A 27,874-nucleotide genomic window follows, 5' to 3' on the forward strand; every position below is an offset into this window, starting at 1 on the left:
TTCTAGGAGGACTGTAAAAGATGGATTCACGCTCCCTTAGATCAAGGGTAATTAGATCTTCAGAATCAGAAACGCCTATTTCTTCCTCTGGAACAAGTTCTTCTATAGCAATTAATCCAACAGGAAGATTTTCGGTGATAATTCTTTCTATTCTTGGTGAATCAGGAACACTAGGAGTTGGAGTAACAGGTTCTGAAATTTCAGGTTCTTCGCCTGTTTCACTGGCAGATGAAAAACTACCAGCAAGCTCGGAAACTGTAACAGCTTCGGGATTGTAACCTGTTTCTAAACTTTGGTAATACGGATGGACTACCAAGGAAGATTCTCCTTCTTCAGGTGATCCTACTCTACTGCCACTAGGAGGAGTTACAAGGACCTTTAACCCTTCTAAATTACCTGGGTCGTCTCGAGGAGGGGATCCCCTAAGTCTACGGGATCTTCTCAACAATTCGGCCACAGACACAACTTCAGGAGACTGGCCCGCAATTCGACGGGACCTTCTCGGTAATTCCGCCACAATTAAAGATTTTAACTACAACACACGAAAACAAAGTAAAAAATTTCAAATCAAACCACCTAAAGTCTTCTAAAGAACCAATCAAATTTGAAGCACACGCCTAAATAATCTAGAGCGTCAAACCACACACAAACAGTAGTCTTCCGGACCAAAAACGCTAGTTGGTGATTAGGCCCAACCTCGCAGGATTCAGTACAGAAATAGTGGGTGGAACAGTTACCCCGGCAACCTGCTTAATGAATAGACTGGACCAAGTTCCTCCACTTTAACCGTCTCGAAGTGAAGCGAACCCCCCAGAAAATCCAAGTGAGTATAACCGACGTCTGCTCCAGGTACAGTGGGACCTTCCCTCCACCGTCACCTTGGGTAGAATCCTAGATATTATGGCCACTAAGGTTACCAATCACAACAATTACACCTGGGGGAACAGTCTAAACTCCGACAGCACGCAAGGGCAGAGTAGCAAGCTCCAATCCCCTTACCGGCTCCTTGACAACAATCCAAGGTTTACCGATAAGTGACCCCTGGCTCCTCGACAATGGTTAATCCGAGGTTTACCGTTTGTAATACGTACTGTCTGGCGTCGTTCCCAACGAGGGAGGAATGATCCCCTCACTGGTTCGGACACGAGCTCGTGCTTCTCCTTTAAGAGGAGCTTTCCCAGAATGTAACTGAAACAATTGGATTTGTTCTACTCAAGATAGACTATCTGTTTGGTTTTGTAGTCTTGGAGAGTTAAGTACTCACCTACTCCAAGACCCTAGCCTAAGCTATGTTGGTGCTTCAGAGCCCTAGAAAAATAAAGATTACTAGATTGATTTTAATTTAAGCGTTACTTTTAAGGTTGTTTCTTAAGTCAAAAGGTGATGGAAGTGAAACTAGTGGTGTGTTGACTCGACTCGAAACCACTACAAAATGCACCTAGAATGATTTATCCACTACTTTACTTTTCGATGAATTGCTTTAACTAAAAAGTTGAGAGAATGCAATCTTTATAAAAGCAACTTCTTAATTGAAGACAATCAAAGAAACAATTCGTTTTTCTTTTCCAAGCATAAAAACATAACTTCTCTTTACATGCACGAAAAAACTCTTTTCTTCTTTTGAAAACCAAAAGCTACTTGAAACAAGACTTTTAAGAAGATGTTTTTGTATTTTTCTTTTAATAAAGCAAGTAAATCTAATTTAAACAAAAAATCAATCTTAACAACTCTTAAAATCTATGAAAATGCACTCATAAGCAAACTAAAGGTAAATTTACTCTAAGCAATCTTAACGAGGCCAAAACTAACAATGATTATTTCTAAGGTGTTTTACTTGATCACAATCAAATCAAGGGCTAGCTTATTGCAGAATCAAAAACTAGCCAAAACAAAATTCTAATCTTTTTGTTCTTTTTGTAAAATGGAAATCAATACTTTATAAACAAGTAATTCGAAATTTGACCCAAAACAACTCAAATGGCAAGTTGCTCACAAAAGGAGACTTTACGACAGGCCCGACTTCTAAGAAGGTTGACTAACCAGAGATATCTAAGGCTGGACAACTTTCTAATAGCAAAGTCACTACAAAGCCTTTCCAAAAATCAAACCCTAGGTCAAAACTTCGTTGAAAACCACTAAAACACTCAAAGCTCACAAAACTAGTTTAGGTGAAAATTCTTGACAGGGTACTAAAGGATCTGGGCGGAAAACACTAAGGAAAAACAAAATCTAAAAGCAATTTGAAGCAAAAATGGAATTTTCTTAAGTTTTACAGGAAGACGCAGGCAACCTGTTGTCACAGGTGCGGCCCCGCTCTGTGCAGACGGCAACAGCGCGTCCAAAGACGCACTGTGCAGTACTAAGAGGGTGCGTCCGTCTGGAAAAATGAAGAAAAACCAAATCTAACTAAATCTAAAGCTAAGCCACCCAAATACTAATTCTCACAGTCAAAAACCAGAAAATAAAAATGATTTTCTCAAAGCAAAGTTCATATAAAGGAAAAGACTCTCTCATTAATGGATTCCCCAGCGGAGTCGCCAATTTGTCACACGGAATCTGTCAAGGGTGCGGACACGACTGACCTTCCTAGAAGTCTAAGACATTCTAATGACAAACAAGACAAAAAGGAGTGATCTTTCTCTAAATACACCTTTTATAACATGAAAACTACAAGTGTTTAGGCTTACCTTATTCCAAAACGCTGTTGTTGAAGTCCGTTCTTGACGATCCGGATGAGCTCCTCCTTCAAGTCAATTCCTGCAACCACAAACAATCAAACAATTACCAAGCACTTGCATTTCATATAATAAAACATATATCCAACATGCAGACCAAGGAACACATGAAATAACTCATTAACACAAGCTATTGAGAAAAATAAACCAGTTTGTATTAATAACGAAACAAAGAAACTCTTACAACCTGGCCTTGGTGTTGTGCAAGTTCCTCCCAGGGTCCATCAAGGGTTTTCCTCTACTTTGACAAAGCTCACCCTCTCCCAAGTAGAATCAAGTGAAGACAATCTCTCCTCACAAAGGCTCTAATGGAAGACCTAAATCCTGCAGCATTTACCCAAAGAAAATGTATAGCTCCAACCTCCCCTCCTTCTGGCTCAATGCCTTTATTTATAGTGCTGTAAAGAGGTTATTCTGGTCCACCATCAATGGGATCATCCCCCTCTTTGGGTGGGATAGCTCCCTTATTGATGGGATAAGATTCCCCTTAATAGAGATACATGAACCAACTGGAGGCGCATCCATTTCATCAAACCGACCTCTAGAATGTTCTAGAAGTAACCACAAGTAACTTTTTCAAGATAAAACTCGCGCATTTTGTCTTTTACAGAGGGACGCACCTGTCCCTTTACATACAGAGCGTCCATGGACGCAGTTTTGGTGAACAAGGTCCGCGTCCCCGCAGGTAAGACTAGAGAGAACCTGCGACCCCAGAGATAAACATGATTTTTACAAGACTTTCTCTCTATTTTGAGTTTGAGATGGATAACAGAGGCATGAGACTTGCCTAAGAGGGTAGCATGACTGTTGATTTGAGCCATACTAACTGTAAGTAGTCAAGGTGACATTTTTTAGTGTAACAGTCATACCAAAAGGGAATTTCTACAAATTGGCACATAATTTGTGTTGTTGTAGGGTTTGGAGGACTTGTCAAATATGGTGTAGGTGCTCTTCCCAACCCTAGCTGAAGATCAGTATGTCGTCCAAAAATACTACCATGAATGAGTTGGTCAAGGATCACAAGATGTCATACATTAGCCTCATGAAGGTTGTGGGGGAATTTTTCAACCAAAAAGGAATGACCAACCATTTGAAAAGGCCCTCCTTGGATTTGAAGGAAAAATTCCACACATCGAAGGGTTTGATTTGTACTTTGTGATAACCGAACTTCAAGTCAATCTTGCTGAAATATTTGGCCCCCTTGAGTTGGTCCAGAAGGTTATCAATCCATGGGATTGGATACCTATTCCGGACAGTGATCTTTTTCAGTGCCTGATAGTCAATATAGAGCCTCCAAGTTCCATCCTTCTTCTGTACTAACATGATTGGGCTTCCACATGGTGATGAACTTGGCCTGATGTGCCCTTTCTGTAATAGCTCCTGAATCTGCCTCTTGATTTCATCATTCTCCAAAATAGAGTGTCGGTAGATCTGTCCATTAGGTAGTGATGCCCCTGGGGTCATATCGAAGGAGTGCTTGACTTGACAATGTAGGAGCACCCACGTGGGTGAGATGAAGATGTCCCTGAACTCCTCCACAATCTTGTCCATCTGTTTTTGTCATGCGAAGGAGCCTTTCCTAGACCCTGTGGATGTGACTATCATATTCCTCTTTTTCTGAGGGAGGATCATGAGGAATAAAATTTTTGGGCTTGGGAAATGATCTTACTGCATTGTTTAGAAGAGATCAAATAAAATGTGGTAGGCGGTGCCACCTTTGGTATCTTGTACAATTTTTGAGCCAAAGTAGTAATAAAAGAGAAAGGTATGAATTCATATACATCAAGATGCTTCCATAAGTATGACTGGCCTAATAAAACATCACAGACTTCCAAAGGGGAAACATTGCAAAATACCTCATCTACAAAGGGCTTAACGATATAAGGTGGGTGGCACTACTGGCTGACACAGATATATCGCCCTTAGTGTAGCCATCGATGGTGTATGGCTAAGGGTGAAGAGTTGTTGGAAGCTTCAATCTCTTAATGACGGGTTCTTTTGGCTCCCACCGTCAACGATGAATTGCATCAACGAACCCTTTACCAACATCTATGAGTGGAAGAGGTGCTCCCACTCCTCTGGATCCTCAAGCTCTTCCTTTTTGAGCTTGGTGGTGGCTACCATTGCAGTGGGTTCTGCATCAGTGATCTTCTTCCCTTTCTCGGGTTTCGACTCAGAATTAGAACATGCATCTATTTCTGAGTCTTTTATCTTGGCCACTAACACCTTCTTTGTGTGACATTCATTTGTGTTATGAGTGGGAGTTTTATGGAACTTGCACCACTTGTCAGTGTCCTTCTTTGCCTTGTCGTTATTTTTGGTCTGCGGCTCTGAGGAGCTTCCCTAGGGGGTTGCGTATTTGATCTACCCTTTTCTTTGTGGCTTGGGGGCTTCTTTGTTCTTCTTTGGGTTCATAGATCCAAAGTCTCGCTTCTTCTGCTTGAATTTTTGTTCAATCTTTGCAGCATATCAGTATGCTGCACCAAGTGTGGAGATGTCTAGGAACTCCATTTCCTCTTGAATGTATTTGTGCAAACAACCATGGTACTTGAGCACCAAATGTTTCTCAGAATATTTGATACCTAACTTTGTGGATATGGTATGGAAAAGATTCATCACCTCATGCACATCTTGATCCCTTTGTTGTCACATCATAGTCCATTGTATGTACTTGCCTTCATAACTCCCGATAGGGTAATACTGTTCCTTGATGGCTTCGCGAAAAAAATTCCAAGTGGGTACGACTAAAACCAGTGAGGGTTCCCTCTCATGCTTCTTCTCACAGTATGTTTCCCACCAGTCCTTGACGTGGGGGGTGGCTTTGAGGAGTGCAAAAGTAATCTCTCCCCCATTGGAAAAGTCATGAACCAAGAAATATCCTTCCAACATATTTAACCATTTATAATCTGCATCTATCTGGCCTTCAAATATAGGAATGTTAAAGTCGAATTATATCTTAAAGGGAGTGGCACCTCCAGAGTGGTTGTTAGATGAAGATGTGTCGCCTGTGCGCATTCGCCGAAGGATATGGGAAAAGTTATCCATCATAGTGTGCCTTTGTCACTCGTAGGTTTCGTCAAGAAATATTTTGAAAGGATCTCCTTCTCCCTTGTCTTTCTTTTCTTCTACCATGGGAGGTCATCGGGGTTGACTAGGTTGGCCTTGCAAAGGTTCAACCAGTTCGAGCCCTAACTCCTTATACCCTGATCTCATTAGGGACATACATAGAAAAAAGAAGAATGAGCATACCAATTTGATACCACTGATCCAGATTTATGAAGGAACGAAATGAAATACATATATGACATAAACACAGAGATACAACAGAAACCATAATTTCAATTCATTAATAATAAAGTACCGAAAAATTGTTACAAGTATAATGGAAATAAACTAGCTCAGGCTATGGTATCTTATCTCTGAGAAAATATGTGGCATCTACATGTTTCTGAACTATGTTACAATGAGGCTTGGTGGTCTTTTTATCATTGATAAACAATGAGAAACCCTAAACATCCAAAAATCTAACCCTAGGAGATGAAGCATCAAAAGCTTGTGGGTCCCGATGGCAGTAAGTTGGAATGTCAACTTCCTAGAGTCGTAACTTTGGCATATGATCTCTGTTTGGTTGTCATAATACCTCATTTTCAATATCTCAAAGAGGAGGTCTAAATCAACCTTGTAAAGGGTTTGGAACTTTTTCGGTCTCCCCATTTTCCCAAAAAAAAAAACATCTTTTAGTCCCTCAAAATGACTCCAAAAGTTTAGGACCCAAAAAACTGCAAAAAATAGTAAGTTTTGCTGCAATTAAGGAAACTGAAAAGAAACAATGGTGGGGGTCCAAGTGGAATAGGCGGGTTGGCCACCAATATCGACGTGGATCAATTCTCTACTTTTGGTTTGTTTGTGGAAGAACTTTGTGTTCATGTCTGCTACCTATAGCTAGACACTTCATGATTTCAACTGCCTCAGTTCTTCCTCCTATTTAATAAGACCATGATATATTACAAACAATTCCTTTTATTTTTGGAATAATTAATTTTTAATTGTACCTTATTCCATTTCAAATTGTATTTATGTTATCTTTTCTTCATATTCCTGAATTGTTTCCTTCGTTTTTGTCCTTGATGCTTGAACCCAAGTCTTAATATTCTCTTTTAACCTTTTGTTTTTTCACTCTAAAATCTTAATAGGGCTACAAGTGGCCCACTATTTCCATGTTGATGCCACTAGATATGTGAAACCCATCTTCTAAACCAAAAAGAGGGTTGAACTTGAAGGGTAAAGTATCATAATTAATGCTCTCAGATAGTTCCTATTCAATTAGTTGTTGATCCGAACCACTCCAACGAAGGATATGAGACCTAAAAATTATTCATTGATAAGAAGGAGTTTGATATTAAGAACTTATCCAGATGGGTAGCAATATATCCTAACCTAGAGCTTATGTTATTCCACATATATTTGTGAGTAATAGGCCTTCTCTCTGGTAGAAAGAATTTCTAGATGAGATATTCCATGTTTTCCTGCAATTGATATTGGATTTGGGAACCCTTTATTTCCCTACTTATACAAGGCGGTATTAAAATCCCCTCCCAATATACAATTGGTATTTTATATGGATTCATCCAAAAGAGTTAGTGAATCCCAACACTCCTACTTCTCTCAGAATTGAACTAGAACATAAATATTTATGTCTGATTGTACCTAATTTGAAGGGAGGTGTAATAATTATGTCACCAATCAATGGAGAGTTGAAGGTTGGTTTAGCAGTTGGAATTGTTGAGGATTCCACATTGTGCACATACTTCCAGATGCTACTCATGACTAACATATGATATTCTGCTACCTTTTCATAACTAATGTCGTCTTTGGAGCAGCTCATGGTCTTCCATTTTTTTCTATTAGATCAGGGCCACTGCAAGCCTCTATTTTTTAATTAGGTACTTTACCTCTACCATTATTTGCTCTGACCCCAAGCCCCTACAGTTCCAAGAGACTATTTTTATCATTTATTTCTTACATGGGTTTCCTCTTGAGAAGGGGCGGTGTTGTTCCCTTTTCTCATGCTTCTCGGCCCTTGCATTTTGGGAAGTACTACTTGGAACCCCATTTTTTGTTCCCTTTCCATCTTTTCCAACTAAATTTCCATACTTTTTTTCTTCCAAATCTTCTATGTTTCCATTCTTGTTCCTGTTCTTTTATAGCTTCTCATTTTTCATCGGTGGAACTGGTGATGACTGATCCAACACTAGCATCTCTTGGGGAAGGCATTTCATCTTCCCCGTCTAAAGGATCTTTGTAGTTTGTGTCATGTTTTCATCTATGTTTTATACTTCCTCTTCTATATGTGACATCAGATCCAAAGGGGGAGGATAAGATTGAGGTATGTCCCCCTCCTCATCCTCCATGTTTAACGCTTCAAAATATTTTCCCCTTTTTCCTTCACTTTGTGACTTATGAGTGCCTTCTCTGGTGCTTTGCCCATGTCTCCTTAGAGAGATTGGTCCTTTCTCTTTGCTTCTAGGATGGTTGCTTTGCTTTGGCTAAGAATTCTATTGTCATGGGTGGTGTATCCTTCCTTTAGCTTGTTGGGCTCCCTTGCTTCATTTTGTTTGGGTTTCTCTTCATGTTATTTCTTCTGGCTACAAGAAAAATGACCATATTCATGACATACCTTACACTTCAAAGGGCATTAATCATAGTCTACCTCTAGTATATGAGACCAGCTTCCTAGATTCAAGTTGATTGTTGTCGAGAGGCCTTTTTCCAGATCCACCTATGTGCGGATTCATGCATAGGATATAAGACATTTCATATGTTTTGACATGATCAATGTACTTACCAAGAGTATTTGCAATATTCCTGAAAATGGCTTCATTCCAACAGTGCAAAGGGTGGAAGGGGAGATTTACCCAAACTAGGATAGCCAAAGAAAAATCACTTTTTGGATTGAAATCTAGGCTCCATCGATCTTTATATAATCCTTGATTTCCCATGAAATAAGGCCCACTCTGGAAAATAAGCTCCCAATCTGCTTTCTTTTCAAAGAAAAAGGTAAATAATTGTTCTCCAAAGAATGAAGAGGAGATTTCACCTTTGATTAAGGGCATCCAATTTTTCTCTACGCACAAACACAAAGTGCATGGAGAGCCTTAAAGGCCTCTAAATTGGAAAATAAGTCCTCATTCTACAAGTTGTAGATCTGTCAATCTAGCACAAGGAGCAAAGGCTTCAACCTTTGGGATCTTTTCTAGCTTTATAAAAAGTGGGAGGGCTTAGACTTCTAGTATTTAGATCTATTTGAAACTAGCAAGTTGAAGGCTTCTACATTCGTTGTAGGTGGCAAGGGATTCTGGCCATTCGAGGTCATTGACATCCCATCCCACCTACAAGGAGGTAGGCTGCCACCTACAAGGAGGTAGGCTTCCAACTTGTTGTCTCCCAATCAGTCAAGCCACCTCTCAAATTTGTAAGTGGACAAAGGTTGGGACAATCCACAAACGTCAAAAGGGTTGATCTTCCAATGCCAATACCACAAAACCTTAAGGGTGGTCACAAGAACTTAGTGCCTCAGGGGCATGATCCACCAATGTTAGGGTTGCATGGCCTTAGGGGCAACAACAAGTCCTCAGGGTTTCAGGTGTGAATTTTAGAGAAAAAATGTTGCATATTTTTCCAATCGAAATTGGCATGCCTCTTATTGTGTTGAATTTAATGATTTATTTTTTACAATTATAATTTTTAGTAATAAGTTTACAAAATGATTTCAAAATATCTTTCTAACTTTAAGATAACTTGCTTAGGATCATAAACTGCTTCTCAAGGATCAAAATTGAATTTAGTCATTTCTCGTCAGGAGCTTTTTAGTTGTCATAGAAGGGAAGAAAATTAATTTTCATGCAAAAGAAAATTAATATTAAAAATAACTTGTTGATATTAAAATAGAGATTATATTATATCTTTTATTTACATAATAAGAAAACTTCTATAAAATGTAGTTCTCATTTACGTTTTTTTTAATTATTATTTATTTTTCTTTTTCAATAAAAAGAAACACTCATATTGTTTTTCAAGATAAAAAAATAATGCTCATATTGCCTACATTGGTGAGACTAGTTGCTCGATTAATCAAAGGATTCGTGAGCATGTTGCTGACATCAAGCATGGAAGGACCCGCTCCTCTGCTTTGGTGGAGCATGCAGATAAATCTAAGCATCACCTCTGCATTGAGGAGGCCCAAGTCGTTGCTAAGGTTAGTCATTTCCATCATTGTAAATTGAGGGAGGCCCTAGAAATTGAAAAAAGACCCAATAATTTGAACAGAGATGATGGTTGAAATATTAGGAGAAGTTGGGTCTTTTTTTTCCTTTTTTCTTTTTCTTTTTTTTTTTTTATCTATGTGGGTATTGGCATCCGTTCTATAGTATTTGTCATTGATTTATTCTTCATTAAAATTTATTTTCTTGATCCTTCATGTTTTTTTATGTATTTTATCATCCTATTCGTTCTCAACTCCTTTTAGTATTTTTGTTATTTGTTTAATGGGCCTGAGCCCCATATTTTATTGTTGACCCCGTTTTATTTATTTGTTATATATATATATATATATATATATATATATATATATATTTATTTATTTATTTATTTATTTATTTATTTATTTCTATTTATTTATTTATTTATTATTATTATTATGATGATATATATTGACTTGTGTATATTTTTGTTTTATTTTATTTAATTTTCCATTATTTATTTTTAATTTATTTTATTATATTTCCATTAGTTATTTTATTTATCAAATGATCTTGTCTCGAGTAGGGTCTTCACTCGTTTTTATAATTTTTGACTCCCCTCATTTATAGATTGGCTTTGATTATTTATTTATTTATTTTTAAAACTAGCTGTTTAATATAATAATATTTGTTTTTAATAAATTAATAAACTAATATCATAGTTTAAATATTATTTTTCAAAAACTAGCCGTTTAATATAGCCGTTATCTATTAATATTTTTAATAAATTAATGAAATAATATCATTATTTAAATATTTTTTCAAAAACTAGCCATTTAATATAGCTGTTACATATTAATATTTTAATAAATTAATGAAATAATATCATTATTTAAATATTATTTTTCAAGAACTAGTAATATTTGGTTTTAATAAATTAATTTAAATATTATTTTTCAAAAAATAGTCGTTTAATATAGCCATTACCTATTAATATTTTTAATAAATTAATGAAATAATATCATTATTTAAAAAAAAAAATTCAAAAACTTGTCGTTGCTTAATAATATTTGTTTTTAATATATTAATAAATTAATATTATAATTTAAACATTATTGTTCAAATATAGCCTTGCTCTCTATTTAAGCCTTTGCTATGATCTGTCTCTTCATCTAATCCTCATGATGAACCACACTTGTTGGTTCGAAAGGCGTTGGCCAAAAAATTCTCTCATGTAATTTCTACCGAAAGACTTTGTTTAATTCTTTATGGATCACAAAAGCTTGAATACAGAAAATGCTCATATTTAAAATATATATATATATATATATATATATAATCCTCAACTTTTTTTCTTAACCATGCTAGTTCAAGAAAATAATTATTATAACTTTATGTAACACAATCTTATATTTACAAAGCAGAAACCAGACTATCAGATCTAAAAGATCTTAAATCTACACTCAGAATTAAAGAACGGCTTAGGGATCCTCGCGTCAAAATAAGAATTGAGGATTTAAAGAAGCAAATTGAAGAAGAATGTTGCTCCGAAGAACCAAATGCATTTTGGCACTGAAAGCAGCATACAGTGGAACTCCCATACAAAGAAGGATACACAGGGAGACCTTGTAAAAGTAGAGCCATTCCCATGAGTAAGGATTATAGAGATCTCTGTGAGAAAGAGATCAAGCAGCTCCTAGACATAAAGCTCATCAGAGAATCTGACAGTCCCTGGAACTGTTATGGATTCTACGTCAACAAAAGAGCCGAACAAATCAGAGGTATTCCAAGACCGGTAATAAATTTTAAACCACTGAATTCTGTTCTTGCAGACGACACCTATCCTATACCTCATAAAGGTGATTTGATAAGTAGGATAGCCGGAGCTAAAATTTTCTCTAAGTTTGATCTGAAAGCAGGATTATGGCAAGTTGTCATTGCAGAAAAAGACAAGTTCAAGACTACTTTTAGCATTCCAGTAGGCCACTACGAGTGGAACGTCATGCCTTTTGGATTAAAGAATGCACCATCAAAATTCCAGAAGGTAATGGACAAGATCTTCAAGCCATATTTTGATTGGCTTATAGTATATATAGATGATGTTCTAATCTTTTCCAGGAACATCCAAGATCATTTTAAGCACGTGCAAACATTTAAGCAATTAGTCAAGCATAATGGTCTTGTTCTAAGTAAAAAAAAGATAGAAGTCTTTCAGAATGCTATCAAGTTTCTTTGCCACACCATTTCCAATGGCAAAATATCCCTGTAGAAACATGCATTGAAGTTTTCTGACAAATTTCCTGATGTTATCACAGACAAGAATCAGTTGCAGTGATTCTTGGGTTGTTTGAATTATGTCAGTAATTCTTATCAAGATTGTGCTTCTGACAGAAGTGTACTGAATAAGAGACTTAAAAAGAATCCACCAGAATGGACAGAAGTTCATACCAAGGTTGTTCAGAACATTAAAGCCAAGGTAAAGTCTCTTCCTATATTGTATGTTTCAGATGATAATGCATTCAAGATTGTCGAGATAGATGCAAGTAATATTGGATGGGGAGGAATCCTAAAACAAAGAGTATGATACACTGAATAAATTGTTCAGTATGCATCTAGGACATGGAATGCAGCTGAGTAGAATTATTCCACCATTGAGAAAGAAGTCAAGGTTGCGTGGAACTGCATCAGCAAATTTGATGTCTACCTTATAAACAAACAGTTCCTGCTCAGAACTGATGCTTCAGCTCTTCAAAAGGTTTTAACTAAAGACATCAAAAAACCAGGCGAGGCCAAATTTTCCAGATGGCAAGCACTCTTTGGTAACTTCAACTTTCCAGTTGAACATATTAAAGGAACTGGGAATTGTCTCCCTGACTTCCTCAGCAGAGAGTACATCCAGCCTCAAGAACATATTATGATCATTGTAACAGAGTGGGATCATAACCAAAAGCAAGAAGTCCTACGCACTATCCCAGACAATCAAGACTAGGAAAAATACAAGAAAAACTAGAAGCCTACATGGAAACTGAGGAATACAAAAGTACTAGATGCTAATCTGCAAGCACATACTGACATCCAACATCTTGTACCTGAAAGAAAAGTGTATCCAAAGGGAAGCAAATGGATACATGATATGATTTATGAAAAAGCAAAAAGGGAAGCCAGATTTGCAGAAGTAGCTCTGCAACAAGATTTTCATGACATATCTGGCATATGGTATCATGGAGGAGCCCGCAGTGGAATATATGAGAAATATTTCTGCATCCATCATACCAGAAACCTAACATGGTCTTGGCCCACTCACAATGCTACTATATGGCCAAAAGGAGATCCTAAAATTATTTTTCCTGACACAGTTTATGATTTTGCAAGATATAAACAACTGTGGTGGGATTTTCTTAATGTTGATGATAAAGAGGAGACCCACTATACTAAATTAAAATTTAGTACAACGGGTACTTTTCAAAGAAACCAACAATGTGACTAGTTCCAAGAGTGGTGGCATGATTATGGCATTAACAGGATGGCAATGGACCCAATCTACCATGAGTCATACTGCAGAAATCATTGTGACATATGTTTCGAGCATAATATTGGAGAATGTTTTCACACCATTTATAAAACTGTTAAAGAAATGACAGTTGGAGAATGGTCACCTTTTTATGATGTCAATCATTCTCTCAAAGAATACATGAGTAGTCATTATGAATGGTTAGTCTTAACTAAAGTAAAGCATCAAATTGTTCTGGGAAAACCAATGATAGTCCAGAGGATTTTTACTAAAGCCTGGGACAAATTATTGTACAAAAGAAATAGATTCCCCGAGATCACTGTATTTTGACGATTCTCATGGGCATATCCGTAAAAGTATCCATTATTGTAATAATGTTGTCCAATCACAAGGACTTAATTGTGGCCGGCTTTCTAGTGGGCTTCGCTGTGCCAAAGCATCCACTTTGTAAAAAGTTAATCCACTAAGTAAAATAAGTGGAGATAGCATATTTTCCCATAAGATATATTTTTCCGTACTGGAATCTTTGTGCGGACGTCACCTCAGTGTTACTTGAAAACAATGATTCCTTCCACCTGTCCGATGCTCTACAGGAATGTTTGTCCCCTCTCATTACCTATAAAATGAGGGTAAGGCTCATTCATGAGGCATTCGCATTTGGAGAGTCTTAGAATCTTAGTGAGTCTTAGAGATCTGAGAAGCCTGCGTATCAGTGTGCTCGGCACTGGTAAGAACCTAAAGTGGCCAGATCTATTAGCAGTCAGTCAAGTTTGTATATGAGTCGAGTCTGTATATTCTGAGGCAGAGCCTATCTGTTGCCAGGTAGCCTTCGGTATTGCTTGTTCCTCTGTGAACGACATCAAGCTCGATAAATGCAACGATAGTCAATCTCTAATAAGGAATTCTCTCTGTCATGTCTCTGTAATACATGATCTGTAACTTGAATCCATTCTGAGTAATAATATGAGTATATGGAGTAGCATGATCCGGATTATCCACAGTATTATGTTTCTTATGTCGACGTTTCGAACCCCAAAGGGGGTCCATCCTCAGGACCAAATTTGATAGAATATGAATGACAGTTATTTTGAAAGAAGAATCCTCCGACCAGAGTATAAATACAAAACCTATAAAATTTGTATATATATAAGCCGACATACGAGTATACATTTCTGCATCTAAATACCTATGTGCATTTTCCATTGCCTGATGTGTTAGTAGTTGTCTTGCAATCTTCATTCAAATTTCATAGGAAGTTCATTAGGGGTTCGCCAAAGGATCAAAGGGACGCCAGACCATTGTTAGCCGAGGTAGCCATTTGTTGAGGTTGCAGAGCGTGAAAGATCTGAGTAGGTTCGCACTAAGTTCACCACTGGTTCACCAGGAGTTGTTTTGCAAAGACAGACGAAGAGACGCAGCAAGGCTAAGAGTCAAAGCAAGCTTGTGACAGAAGCCCCTGCTCTAAATTGGTATCAGAGCCAATAACATCTGGTTCAAGAGGTTGGTATTCTAAATCATCACTCATATTAGTAATGGATTCATTCAGGAAGTCTGTTTCCTTCCGTGAATTAGAAGACAGAGAGTCATCCGCAGAAGAGAACCCTCTTAGGGATATGTTTGCATCAAGTTCTAGTCGAGTCTTAAATCAAGCAAAACTTGAATATGAAGAGCCACAACCTTCTGCTCACTGGCAATTACCTGCTATATCTCCCTCAGAAGTTTATAATGATTTATCTATGTTTCATTTAAAAGCTGCTACTAGAATAAGTATTAAGGAATCTATAAGTTAGATCCAGGAGAACTCTGACAATATTCAGTCTATCCCTTTATTGGATCCTAAAGCTCTACAGGCCGAGGCTAAAAGATTGAAAACAAAATATCTGCATTTGGGATGCATCAGAATTGGAATCAACCCTTTAACTCATCAAGGGTTAAATACTTTTGTGTTAGCCACTGTCCATGATCTTACCCACAATAAGTATATTGATTCCCTGATCAGTGGTATAGTTGCCCCTTTGTCTCATGGCCCCATATAGTTCGACTGTTATCCTAACTTTCCAATGTATGTCTTCGCTGAGACCATTTATCAGATCTTGCAGCTACAAATCCAAACCTCAGGGTTTGATATGCATCAAAAAAGACATAACATAGCCATACAGTCCAGGGGATGCTTTCAGCATACTAATACCTTATGGCCAGCAATAAAACATACTCCCAGTCGTGATTCTAAATCAAGTGTTGTTGTTCTTACTGATTCAAAGAATCAGAAAATAGAACATCAAACTATCAGATGGGAAGACCTCACCTTTCTCGAACACTGGGTAGTCAATAATCCCAAGCCTCCTGTTCCAAAAAGAATAACCTCTGCTGATATAAAAGAAAGCCAGTCTTCTGCAGTTTTGTCTTTTCCCAGAAGATCCACTATTGATTACAGAGGTATTGAGAAAGCCTGTAAAAGTTCAAAGTATTATAGAGATCCTGCCATTGTTGATACCGCATGTTCTAGTTCCACTTCCTGTAAACATATTTCTCTTTTTGAGTTTGCCCAGATTGTTAATTTCAGTTCTTTAGAAGTTACATGTCCAGAATGTAAAGCTATTGTAAATTTATGTACGCTTGCTGAATATGTCATACATGAAAATCACCATCCCAGAACGGGACAAGCTCCTCCTTCCACTTCTGTAAATCCATGCCCAAACCCGAAATGTTCAGACATACCTTTTCCACATGAGCCAGAGTCTGACCATGTCTTAATGATGCATGAGATTATTACTCTTGAAGGAGAAGATCCTAGATTGACAGAGATGTTCAGTGTCATGAGGCCAGCCAAACCCAAATATGGCCTAGGATATCTTGAGCAAGCTAAAGGTCTGATTCCAGCCTGTAGATTTGGTCCTATTCCTGATGACTGTAAAAAGCCTGCAGTCATGGAGATGCACAAATTCTTTACTCTTATGTCTGGTTGCCTAAAATCAGAAGTAAGTTCCCAGTGGATGAAAGCTATGCTTAATTGGGACTTATTCACTAATCCAGAAGCAAAAGAATTTGGCATAAGCCATACTATTGATGAGGAAAGAAAATTAGCTGAAGGTTGGAAACATTATATGGAAGTCAATAATTCATGGATTTCCTTCTATGAATGGAAGAAAAATGTTTCCCCTATAAGTGTGTTAACTGGTTCATCATCTTCCTCTTCAGTTAATAAACATGCTTGGACTGCACTAGATGGTACCAGAATAGAGACCCCATCTACATTTCCTCCATACAGAGGAATTATCATTGGAGAAAATCAAAATGCAGCAAAGGCCATTCCTTTGGTGCAGAAAGATGACAATGCCTTAGGCATAGATGGGAGAATCCAGAAAACTAGTGAACAAATAAACTGGACCAATATAGCCATCAAAGGCCTGGAGATCAATTCAGCAAAAGCAACAGAAATAAAAGAACAGTTTGATATTGTTCAAGTGTCAATAAATGAGGTAAACAAATGCCTCAATGATGTACAGTATAATTCATCTGTTGTTCGTTCATATGCCAGAGAATCTTTAACAAAATTAGGAGTAGAAGACAAGTTAGTAGATCATCTTGATACTACTAAAACACTTATATCTGGTTTGACTGAGAAAGTGGAAAAGATCAGTCTGACAAAAACAGACAAACCAGTTCCTACATCTTTCTTGTACAAAAGAAACATAAAGATTCAGGATCTTGTGAAGCCAATTAACAGGTTTCTGGCATTATTTCCAAAAGAAGTAGCCACATCTTCTGAATCTGAGGCTACAGAGAAGATCACTATTGCATCCTTGTTCAAGGATGAAGAAGAAGAAAAGAAAGATCCTGACTCACAGATCTTTCCTATCTATGAACCTCTTGAGAGTAGGTTCAACAAATATCCTGCACCTAATCTAGAAGGTAAAGGCAAGCTTCCAGAAGCTCACACCTTCTTCCTTGAATCTCATAGGGAATGGAACATCGATAATCTGAGCATTGGCCAGATTAGACAACTAATAGATATGATGTTCACAGAATACAAACTCATGTGTTTAAGGGGGAAAAGTGAAATTGAAGCCTGCAAAACAATTATTCAGTGTTTTACTGGAACACTGCTCAGGTGGTAGGAAACAGAATCATCTCCAAAGTTGCTAGCAAAAATGGAAGCAGAAGTTCTGAAAGATGAAGCTGGAGATGTGATCCATAATCCAGATGGCACTACCATAAGCAACATGATAGGTGCTTTGACATCTATGATTCTTGAACACTGGTGTGGCAGTGAGACTGAAATTGCAGATAAGAATGAAGTCATTCTTATGAACTTGAAATGCCATAAGATGTCACAGTATGAAGATTTTCATAGAGACTGGATGCAGAGAATCTATGAAGTAAAGGATTCAAAAAATATGTTGTGGAAACAGGTTTATCTTGCTGCTCTACCATCCAGGTTTGTTGACTATATCAGGTTGCAAGAAGTTTTCCAGTTGCCATTTGAATCTTATACTTGGGGTGAGATTTATGCTCACATCACAAAGACTTTGGTGAGTTTATGCACAAGCTCCAAAGTGAATAAATCTTTGGAGAAACTTTCAAAGCTACCAGATAAAAATTCCATCTGCAGCAAATATGGACTTACAGTAGATGACCCTTTGGTCAAATGGAGGAAAGCAAAGAAAAGGGCCAAAAAGGAATATAAGCAGAAATTCAAAAGCTACAAAGATCGGAGAAAGAATCCTCAAAGATCTAAAAGCCGCTCCTCCAAAGCTAGAAAAGGCTACTACAGGTATATCCCAGAACTCATTATTACAGACCTTCTGACATCCATCTCCGTACATCCGAACAGGAGAAATGGAACAGCCTGACCTGCTGGCTATGTGGAAAAACTGGACACACATCTTCACGATGTCCAAAAGGAGAAGAGTCTAAGCGGAACCGAGGCAAAAAGTCTCAAGCCTCTGTTCAAAGGGGAAAACATGTCAAACAAGAAGGACAGGGATCCATGCAATGCATGAAATGTGGTTCCCATTCTCATAAGACAGAACGCTGCCCGAATGTGGTAATAAGAGAATTAGCCTAGCAGCACCAGTTTGAAGAATCATCTTATGATTCTTTTAGTTCTTCATCTCATGAAGAATTACAAGCACATATGCAGGAATGTTCAGATTTAGAAGCTACATCTTGTTCTTGCCGAAGATTTGAAGAATGTGCTTGTCAGATGCATTATGGTTCTAATTCAGAATCATACAGTGATTCCAGTTCTGAGGAAATAAATTTTAGACCTCAGAAAGAAAAGATATTGATGGCTTCCACCGAAGAGAATGAGATCAAAATCTTATCCCAAATATGTGCAATGGAAGACGATGAAATGAAAAATCGGTTGACCGAAGCATTCATGGATCAACTCAGATCCAGTTCTTCCAGAAGTTCAGGAAAGAAGCCATTATTTGTTGATGCTTCTTTTGACAGAAACACTAGATCTTTTCAGAAACACCAAGAAAAACCAGACAAGGTGCGTTCACTCACCTTGGGGGAAGTAAGTTGAGAAATTCACAATATTAAATCTGAGATCTCTGCTCTAAAATCTCAGATTGCAGAAATAAAGAAAGGAAAGCAGGTGGTAGAAAAAGAAGAAGAAGATGCTCATCCATGGGACACCACACAATACACCAGCAATCCAAATCTTGAAGTTGTTGAAGGTGTCAAAGACCCTGTTTATGGATTTAAAGAAATGAGACTCCTGGCCATCTCTTATCAGCAACACCATGTCAAGGTTAACATCTACATCAAAGGAGAAATGTTCGAACTCACAACACTCCTTGACTCAGGAGCTGATGTAAACATCCTCAACAAGAAAATCATACCAACAAAATATTGGGTCTCAGCAAAAATGAATGTGGTAGGACTAGGCAATAAAACACTCAGATATGAAGTGCCCAAGGCATCTATTTGTTTTATATATAGCTGTATTGAAGTTATAAATTAATAATGAGAATTGATGAATTGAGTATGGTAAAAGAAGAGTGATTACAAACTTTTTGTTTTTTTAATTTCTCAATTATCTTTTGTGATTACGTAATATGGTTTTAAAATTTACATATAACTTAATTTAATTCATTTTGATTTCATATATATATATATATATTTTATTTATAAATTATATTATATATCTATTATTTTATATAATTATAAAATACCAAACAAAATCAACCTTTTCCAAATATTTTTATCATATTATATTCATTTTAAAAAATAAATTACAATCCTCAACAAACCTATCCAAAATTTCAAAAGCACTAGTGTATGAATTCAAGCTTTTCAAATTTCCTCAAGTAAAAAATGAGATGACATGTACTTAAACAACGCCTCAATTATTGGTGTGGCCATTCAGAGATAGATTGATTGTAGGCTACGTAAACCAAGCATAAGAACGCCTCAATTATTGGTGTGGGCATTTAGAAATAGATTGATACTCGGATGCGTTGGGTGAGATGTGTGTTGTATGTGATGTTGACGCATCTGCCAGCGGCTCAACCCCTCAATGTCAATGAAATGCACGAATCCACTCCCAGTGTCTCTGTGAAGATGTGTATTGTATGTGATGTTGACGCATCCGCCAGCTGCTCAACCCGTCAATGTCAATGAAATACACGAATCCACTCCTAATGTCTCTGAAGATCCTTGACAACAGGCTTGGGAGCAGAGCATTTTATTATTTACTTTCCAAGCTTCCCCGTCATCACGGTTTTTAATCTAGTTTTATTAGTTGATATTATATTTTTAGTGATAATTTATATGTTCGTTGTTTTTAATGTTTTTATTTTTGAGTTGAGGGGTTCATTTTACAGTTTAGTATAAGGGGATGGGTAAGTTTGTCCCTTCAAAATAAAATTAAAAATTATGTTTTAAATAAGAAAAAAAAAATAGTGTAAATAGGATGTTTAAATCTTATATTTTTCAAAAAAAATTCAACAAAAGATTTAAATTAATTATTTGAAAAACTATTTTTATTAATTTATGTAGATATCAACTTCATATATATCTATATATAAAAAAAAAAGGTTGCTGAATAAAAAACATTCAATATTGTATATAAAAAATATTCAATGTAAGTTATTGATAAAATATTTTAATAAGAATCAATATATATGAATAAAAAAATTAAATTTTTATAGCTAAAACTTTTATTTGGTTATATATATATTATATTTAACATTTATGACATAAACACAGAGATACAACGGAAACCATAATTTCAATTCATTAATAATAAAGTACTGAAAAATTGTTACAAGTATAATGGAAATAAACTAGCTCAGGCAATGGTATCTTATCTCTGAGAAAAGATGTGGCATCTACATGCTTCTGAACTATGTTACAATGAGGCTTGGTGGTCCTTTTATCATTGATAAACAATGAGAAACCCTAAACATCCAAAAACCTAACCCTAGGAGATGAAGCATCAAAAGCTTGTGGGTCCCGAAGGCGGTAAGTTACAATGTCAACTTCCTAGAGTCATAACTTTGGCATATGATCTCTGTTTGGTTGTCATAATACCTCATTTTCAAGATCTCAAAGTGGAGGTTGAAATCAAACTTGTAAAGGGTTTGACACTTTTTCGGTCTCCCCATTTTCCCAAAAAAAAACATCTTTTAGTCCCTCAAAACGACTCCAAAAGTTTAGGACCCAAAAAACTGCAAAAAAATAGTAAGTTTTGCTACAATTAAGGAAATTGAAAAGAAACAATGGTGGGGGTCCAAGTGGAATAGGCGGGTTGGCCACCAATATCTAGGTGGATCAATTCTCTACTTTTGGCTTGTTTGTGGAAGAACTTTTTGTTCCTGTCTGCTACCTATAGCTAGACACTTCATGATTTCAACTGCCTTAGTTCTTCCTCCTATTTAATAAGAGCATGATATATTACAAACATTTCCTTTTATTTTTGGACTAGTTAATTTTTAATTGGACCTTATTCCATTTCAAATGGTATTTATGTTATCTTTTCTTCATATTCGTGAATTGTTTCCTTCGTTTTTGTCCTTGATGCTTGAACTCAAGTATTAATATTCTCTTTTAACCTTTTGTTTTTTCACTCCAAAATCTTAATAGGGCTACAAGTGGGCCACTCTTTCCATGTTGACGCCACTAGATATGTGAAACCCATCTTCTAAACCAAAAATAGGGTTGAACTTGAAGGGTAAAGTACCATAATTAATGCTCTTAGATAGTTCCTATTCAATTAGTTGTTGATCCGAACCACTCCAACGAAGGATATGAGACCTAACAATTATTCATTGACAAGGAGGAGTTTGATATTAAGAACTTATCCAGATGGGTAGCAATATATCCTAACCTAGACCTTATGTTATTCCACATATATTTGTGAGTAATAGGCCTTCTCTCTGGTAGAAAGAATTTCTAGATGAGATATTCCATGTTTTCTTGCAATTGATATTGGATTTGGGTGGCCCCTTTTTTCCCTACTTATACAAGGTGGTATTAAAATCCCCTCCCAATATACAATTGGTATTTTATATGGATTCATTCAAAAGAGTTTGTGAATCCCAACACTCCTACTTCTCTCATAATTGAACTAGAACATAGATATTTATGTATGATTGTACCTAATTTGAAGGGAGGTGTAATAATTATGTCACCAATCAATGGAGAGTTGAAGGTTGGTTTAGTAGCTGGAATTGTTGAGGATTCCACATTGTGGACATACCTCCAGATGCTCTTCATGACTAACATATGATATTCTTCTACCTTTTCATAACTAATGTCGTCTTTGGAGTAGCTCATGGTCTTCCATTTTTTTCTATTAGATCAGGGCCACTGCAAGCCTCTCTTTTTTAATTAAGTACTTTACCTCTACCATTATTTGCTCTGACCCCAAGCCCCTATAGTTCCAAGAGACTATTTTTATCATTTATTTCTTGCATGGGTTTCCTCTTGATAAGGGGCGGTGTTGTTCCCTTTTCTCATGCTTCTCGGCCCTTGCATTTTGGGAAGTACTACTTGGAACCCCATTTTTTGTTCCTTTTCCATCTTTTCCAACTAAATTTCCATACTTTTTTTTTCTTCCAACTCTTCTATGTTTCCACTTTTGTTCATGTTCTTTTATAGCTTTTCATTTTTCATCGGTGGAACTGGTGATGACTGATTGTTTCCGAGAAAACTAGTGTCTTTTCGATCTGCTAGCCCTCTAGGATTGGCAACTATCCTAGAAACAAACAATCAAAGTAATTTAGGATTTCCTCTATGTATGATAGATAAGAGAGAGGCAAATGAACCAACCTGGATCTTCCACTTAACTCCTTGCTTGATCTCTCTCTCCCTTGACAGAGCTTGCGACTCTTCTCCTACTTATCCTGCTTAGAGAATACCTGTAGAAACAAAGTAACAAAACACCATCAAAGCATCTTGATCTATTATATCATAAACAATGCAGAATCAGAAATACAATGAACATACAATGGCATTCACAAATAATAACATTCATAAATACACGATTTTATGGAGGAAAACTCAAAGAACTTTATTAAATATGAAGGGAGAATTACAACTCAGCTATCTGATCCAGCATCATCCTCCCAGCATCAAAGCCCTCTTCATCTCATGAAAATCAAGATCACCTAAAAATACAATGCTCTTTCTCAAAGACAAACTATCAGCACTTCCTTGCAAATTACAAAAATCCAGCCTCTAGATCTCTCAGATGAGGGATCCATTTATAGATGTGTGCAAGGGTGTGAGTCATCTCTGGGTTTTTTATTAGTGTCATTCCACTTGTTGTTCTTGGTTCCACTTGGAGATTTCTTGGATCTCTTACTCATCCCTAGGCGAATTCAGAGAGGCAAGTGTCATAGGAGAAGTTTTTAGAAGATTTCATGAGCATCCACTTAGCAAACTGTCTCGGACATTTGTCCATTCTCGCTTATTGCACCCCACAGAAGGCCTCTTCAGTATGCATCGCACCTAGCTAGTGTAGGAGTCAGTATGCATCGCACCCTAACAGTGGAGCAGTCAGTATGGTCCAGTTTTGGGCAGTTCTGAGTGATTTTTCAGCTGGAACTTCTGGGGAATGATGTAATCAGTTGACCATGATCCTTTAGGGTATGAAACAACACTTTTAGGGGTTAAAGAGCCCTAGTTTATAGACATATAAGATTGGGGTTGAAGTGCCCAAATACGTCTATAACACTGATCCAATACTAGCTTCTCTTGGGGAAGGTATTTCATCTTCCCCGTCTAAAGGATCTTTGTAGTTTGTGTCATGTTTTCATCTATGTTTTCTACTTCCTCTTCTATATGTGACATCATATCCAAAGGGGGAGGATAAGATTGAGGTATGTGCCCCTCCTCATCCTCCATGTTTAACGCTTCAAAATAGTTTCCCCTTTTTCCTTCACTTCGTGACTTATGAGTGTCTTCTCTGGAGCTTTGCCCATGTCTCCTTAGAGAGATTGGTCCTTTCCCTTTGCTTCTAGGATGGTTGCTTTGCTTTGGCTAAGAATTCTATTATCATGGGTGGTGTATCCTTCCTTTAGCTTGTTGGGCTCCCTTGCATCATTTTGTTTGGGTTTATCTTCATGTTTTTTCTTCTGGCTACAAGAAAAATGACCATATTCATGACATACCTTACACTTCAAAGGGCATTAATCATAGTCTACCTCTAGTATATGAGACCAGATTCCTAGATTCAAGTTGACTGTTGTCGAGAGCCTTTTTTCTAGATCCACCTATGTGCAGATGTAGGCACAGGATATAAGACATTTCATATGGTTTGACATGATCAATGTACTTACCAAGAGTATTTGCAATATTCCTTAAAAGGGCTTCATTCCAACAGTGCAAAGGGAGGAAGGGGAGCTTTACTCAAACTAGGACAGCCGAAAAAACATCACTTTTTGGATTGAAATCTAGGCTCCATCGATCTATATATAATCCTTGATTGCCCATGAAATAAGGCCCACTCTGGAAAATAAGCTCCTAATCTGCTTTCTTTTCAAAGAAAAAGGTAAATAATTGTTCTCCAAAGAATGAAGAGGAGATTTCACCTTTGATTAAGGGCTTCCAATTTTTCTCTACGCACAAACATAAAGTGCATGGAGAGACTCAAAGGCCTCTAAATTGGCCAATAAGTCCTCATTCTACAAGTTGTAGATCTGTCATTCTAGCACAAGGAGCAAAGGCTTCAACCTTTGGGATCTCTTCTAGCTTTATAAAAAGTGGGAGGGCTTAGACTTCTGGTATTTAGATCTATTTGAAACTAGCAAGCTGAAGGCTTCTACATTCATTGCAGGTGGCAAGGGATTCTGGCCATTCGAGGTCGTTGACATCCCATCCCACGTACGAGGAGGTAGGCTGCCAATTCGTTGTCTCCCAATCAGTCAAGCTACATCTCAAATTCACAAGTGGATAAAGGTTGGGACAATCCACAAACGTCAAAAGGGTTGATCTTCCAATGCCAATACCACAAAACCTTAAGGGTGGTCACAAGACCTTAGTGCCTCAGGTGCATGATCCACCAATGTTAGGGTTGCATGGCCTTAGGGACAACAGCAAGTCCTTAGGGCTTCAGGTGTGAATTTTAGAGAAAAAATGTTGCATATTTTTCACATGGAAATTGTCGTGCCTCTTATTGGGTTGAATTTAATGATTTATTTTTTACAATTATAATTTTTAGTAATAAGTTTACAAAATGATTTCAAAATATCTTTCTAACTTTAAGATAACTTGCTTAGGATCATAAACTTCCTCTCAAGGATCAAAATTGAAGTTAGTCATTTCTCGTCAAGAGCTTTTTAGCTGTCATAGAAGGGAAGAAAAATAATTTTCATGCAAATGAAAATTAATATTAAAAATAACTTGTTGATATTAAAATAGAGATTATATTATATTTTTCATTTACATAATAAGAAAACTTCTATAAAATGTAGTTTTCATTTATGTTTTTTTTTAATTATTATTTATTTTTCTTTTACAATAAAAAGAAACACTCATATTGTTTTTCAAGATAAAAAAATAATGCTCATATTGCCTACATTGGTGAGACTGGTAGCTCGATTAATCAAATGATTCGTGAGCATGCTGCTGACATCAAGCATGGAAGGGCATGGAAGGACCCGCTGCTCTGCTTTGGTGGAGCATGCAGATATATCTAAGAATTACATCTGCATTGAGGAGGCCCAAGTCATTGCTAAGGTTAGTCATTTCCATCATCGTAAATTGAGGGAGGCCCTATAAATTGAAAAAAGACCCAATAATTTGAATAGAGATGATGGTTGGAATATTAGTAGAAGCTGGGTTCTTGTCTTGTCCTCCTTTTTTTTTCTTTTTTTTTGGTAAATGTGGGTATTGGCATCCTTTTTATAGTATTTGTTGTTGATTTATTCTTCATTAGAGTTTATTTTCTTGATCCTTCATGTTTTTTTTAATGTATTTTATCATCCTATTCGTTCTTAACTCCTTTTAGTATTTTTTTATTTGTTTAATGGGTGTGAGCCCCATATTTTATTGTTGACCCTGTTTTATTTATTGATTATTTTTTCTTTGGATATATATATATATATATGTTTCTGTTTTTATTTATTTATTTATTTTTATTTTATATATATATATATATATATATATATATATAGATAGATAGATAGATAGATAGATAGATAGACTTGTGTATATTTTTGTTTTATTTTATTTAATGTTTCATTAATTATTTTTAATTTATTTTATTTTATTTCCATTAATTATTTTATTTATCAAATGATCTTATCTCGATTAGGGTCTTCACTCGTTTTTATAATTTTTGACTCCCCTTCTTTATAGATTGACTTTGATTATCTATTTATTTATTTTAAAAACTAGCTGTTTAATATAGTGCTTACTTATTAATATTTATTTTTAATAAATTAATAAACTAATATCACAGTTTAAATATTATTTTTCAAAAACTAGCCGTTTAATATAGTGGTTACCTATTAATAAATTAACGAAATAATATCATTATTTAAATATTATTTTTCAAGAACTAGTAATATTTGATTTTAATAAATTAATTTAAATATTATTTTTCAAAAACTAGTCGTTTAATATAGTGGTTACCTATTAATATTTTTAATAAATTAATGAAATAATATCATTATTAAATATTTTTTCCATTTAATATAGGGGTTACATATTAATATTTTAATAAATTAATGAAATAATATCATAATTTAAATATTATTTTTCAAGAACTAGTAATATTTGGTTTTAATAAATTAATTTAATTACTATTTTTCAAAAACTAGCCATTTAATATAGCCGTTACCTATTAATATTTTTTAAAAATTAATGAAATAATATCATTATTTAAATATTTTTTCAAAAACTAGCCATTTAATATAGTCGTTACATATTAATATTTTAATATATTAATAAACTAATATCATTATTTAAATATTATTTTTCAAAAAATAGCATTTTTAATATAGCCATTACCTATTAATATTTTCAATAAATTAATGAAATAATATCATTATTTAAATATTTTTTTCAAAACTAGCTGTTACTTAATAATATTTGTTTTTAATATATTAATAAATTAATATTATAATTTAAACATTATTGTCAAATATAGCCTTGCTCTCTATTAAGCCTTTGCCATGATCTGTCTCTTCATCTGGTCCTCATGATAAACAACACTTGTTGGTTCGAAAGACGTTGGCTTAAAAATTCTCTTATGTGATTTCTACCAAAAGACTTTGTTTAATTCATTATAGATCATAGAAGCTTGAATATAGAAAATGCTCATAATTTTTTAATAATAATAAAAAAAATTCCTCAGCTTTTTTTTCTAACCATTTTTTTCTAACCATGCTAGTTCAAGTTTATGTAACACAATCTTACACTTATGACGCTCATATATAACTGTATTGAAGTTATAAATTAACAATGGGAATTGATGAATTGAGCATGGTAAAAGAAAAGTGATTACAAACCTTTTGCTTTTTGAATTTCTCAATTATCTTTTGTCATTACATAGTCTTTTACTTCAACATAAATGGTTTTAGAATCTACCTATAACCTAATTTAATTCATTTTGATTTCATATATATAACTTTTATTTATAAATTATATAAAGTATATATTTGATAAGTATTATATATCTATTGTTTTATGTAATTATGAAATACCAGACAAAATGAACCTTTCCAAATATTATATTCATTTTAAAAAATAAAATATAATCCTCAACAAACCTATCCAAAATTTCAAAAGCACTAGTTTATGAATTCAAGCTTTTCAAATTTCCTCAAGTAAAAAGTGAGATGACATGTACTTAAACAACGCCTCAATTATTGGTGTGGCCATTCAGAGATAGATTGATTGTAGGCTACGTAAACCAAGCATAAGAACGC

This window comes from Pinus tabuliformis, chromosome 8, assembly GCF_031772625.1.
Source record: "Pinus tabuliformis cultivar Carrire ecotype Pingquan chromosome 8, CPIR1, whole genome shotgun sequence".
Taxonomy (NCBI): domain Eukaryota; kingdom Viridiplantae; phylum Streptophyta; class Pinopsida; order Pinales; family Pinaceae; genus Pinus; species Pinus tabuliformis.